Raw genomic sequence first — 2,912 nt, forward strand, 5'->3', positions numbered from 1 at the left:
TCACATACTGAACAAAAATAATTAAATGTGAACATGTAATCTATTTTGTGTGACATATCTTTGCAATGTTGTTAAAATAAAGACTTTCAATGCAACAACACAATATATGTTATCTTCATAATGTTGCACAAAGTGATTCGAATTTTTGAATGGTTATTCAAGATGCGATCTTCGGGGGGTGTTCAGAAAGAAGCGGAAGCCAGGACTTAAACACCCGACCCACTCCAAAGAGCATCCTGCCAACATCCTGTGTGTTACTGCCATGACAACGGGAGGAGATGGTGTGTGTGTGAGAGAGAGAGATGGTGGTTGGGGGTTATTATTGATCACACTGGTGAGGAGAAAACCAGATGCTTTCAGTTCCGCACAACTTACCTCAGCTGCCTGCCTCCACCTCTCATACACAGACAACACACACTGCAGCGACAGATGAGTCACACAGTGGACTTAGAGGCAGCACCTCCCCACCACACTGTCTTTGATTTGTCATAGAGTATTTTGTCAAAGGAATACTACATGTTAGTAGATAATATAGTCACAATTGGTATGCATGTTCTCCCCGTTTCCTTAATATTCCCTTTCACCTCGTGGAAGAGATACATTCAATAACGCACATGTTCTGTTACTATTGTCCATATAGCTCTCTCCCAACAGTGATGTGGTCTGTTTGGCGGTTCCATCCCTCTGGCAGTTGATAAAGGCCGTCACACAGCTGGCTGCAGATTAACAGACCTGCAACGCTCTCCGCTGTATATAATTTGCAGGCTGAGAAGACTAATCAGGGGGGGCCACACACTGAATGTAGACAAGTTACTGCCAACCCACTCTAATTGGATGCTTGTGGAAAAAGCTGCTTGCTCTTGTAGGCAGCGTTGGCTGAGACATTGAAAAGTCCCTGGAAAAGGCGATAACATGCTCCGCCAATTAAAGACTTTTCTCTTTTACAGCTTTGACTCTTGACTCTTTTCTGAAAGCGTTTAATGATGCCAGGCTCAGTCTCTGAGCATGTACGTTATAGGAGCTGCATAGCTCTCCAGCAGTCTGCAGGGAAAGTAAAGGAGAGATCTTTGTGTGAGTGCATGTCAGCCACAGAGAAGGAGCAAGAACAGTCAGCGATAAAACAAGGTTGAGGGGGAGGGGGGGGGAGAAACGGCAAAGGAAAGATATCAAACTTTTCACACATCCGATACGTTTCACTCTGAGATTTGATGTCCCAAATATTACCTTTCTGCCAGCAGTGCAATATATGCTAAATGTCTTATCGTAGCCATGGTTGCATTGACAGTTTGACTCAATTCAAGCCAAAAACAATTTGAAACCCAAGACCCCTTATACCAATATCTGTCACATGACCCGGGACTATTGGATATTTTAAAGTTAAATATTCAGCATGTGTCTCAGCTGAGGACTGCAGTTCAATTTGTGCAGACGCAATAAGACCAGCTTGTGAATTGCACAGAATCAGTTTGTTTCCATTTGATATTTATCAAATGGACAGAGATGATGCGATGTCTGTGACATTTAAACCTATTGGATGAACACCACACCGACATTTACAGTTTTTTTTTTTATTTGTGTGGCCTGTCGGTTCTGACAGCACTATGAATTGTGACATTTATGTACCTCTAAACAATGTAATCAATATAAACATCTGTATTGTTCCCACTGAGAATGTAGAGTTGTAGTCCCTCACTGTGAACCCTGGAGAGACAAATGTGATTATTTCTGTCAGTTTGTTTGTGATATCAGTTTGGTCACTTTATTTTGAAAGTATTCACAAGAAGTGACCATATGCTGGTCTCCACATTAAGAGAATGGAACTCAAACAGCTTTTACTGATAAGGGTGTCCCTGTTATTTATAATAATCACATATCGATATTACTGAATACACTGAGGTCAACAGGTGTAGCGAAACCTCAGCAAGCCCATACATTTACTATCTCCTTCACAATCAATCTCCAGGAAACACCGTAAGAGCTACGGAACAGATAAAACAAATGAGCTCTTACGAGTACAAACATTCAATTACATTTTCTCACACATGCTTCTCAAAAAGCACACTTAAGCTAATGCTAGATGTCAGCCTTTAACATTACGGCATAGCAAGTTAGCCATTTCTTTTAAACCAACATTAGCATCTAGTTACAACAGTAATACAAATAAAGGACCCACAACATAAAAAGGCACTTACAAAATAAAGCTGACTGGAAGTAGTTCTTAGGTAATTAGCAAAATAAAGGTTTGTAGGAAATATTCTCCTTAACAGAACCCTTTAAGAGTAATTTACAACAGGTATTTATCAGAGCAGAAACAATACCATAGGTAGTTTATTTGAATGCATCACACAGAGCGGAGGTTCATACTGTTTGCTAACTAAACATACAGATACTATTAACAGTGCTAACATGAGTTATCTATACAATTATTTTTCTCCATACAGTAGCATAGCAACTGCTGACGCACCATGCAGCAGCATCACTGCACAGACAGTAAAGGTACGTTTACCCACGCCCACATACGAAAACCAATTAGGAACATCATGAAAGAGATTTAATTGCAGTTTCCTCAAACAAGCTGGCTTTTTAATACAGCGCAAAGACGATCTAACAAATCTATCCGATGAGGCCAAGGAAAACTACACACTTATCTTGATCTGTGATAAGAAATCGCCTGAATTTATATCTGCTCTGTGATCGCCCACACCGGCTACATATGGTTATTTTTTTAATGGCCAGAGTTGTTGTCTGGCGCTCTGTGAGTCACTGTGTCCGAGTCACACATTCACATCTTGGACATGATCAAACAAATGTGTGATTTAGAAATATGCAACATACATATGAAATAGGCACAATACTCAAATATTGAAGAGTTTAAAACTAGATTTTGACACATAAAACACACCTTCAGGTCC

At 40.2% G+C, this 2,912-nt stretch overlaps 1 protein-coding gene across 3 annotated transcripts in view; it reads left to right on the forward strand.

The window, feature by feature from the left end:
- LOC116396408 (uncharacterized protein C16orf45 homolog) overlaps positions 1 to 269 on the forward strand; it is a 10,373-nt gene extending 10,104 nt beyond the window's left edge. For all 3 annotated transcript variants that reach the window (XM_031871007.1, XM_031871008.1, XM_031871009.1), the window contains one exon: positions 1 to 269. This exon is cut by the window's left edge. The gene's annotated coding sequence lies outside the window, so the exon portion shown is untranslated.
- The last annotated feature ends 2,643 nt before the right edge of the window (positions 270 to 2,912 follow it).

The sequence above is a fragment of the Anarrhichthys ocellatus genome, unplaced genomic scaffold (genome assembly GCF_004355925.1).
Source record: "Anarrhichthys ocellatus isolate YVR2014 unplaced genomic scaffold, GSC_Weel_1.0 scaffold55, whole genome shotgun sequence".
Lineage (NCBI taxonomy): Eukaryota > Metazoa > Chordata > Actinopteri > Perciformes > Anarhichadidae > Anarrhichthys > Anarrhichthys ocellatus.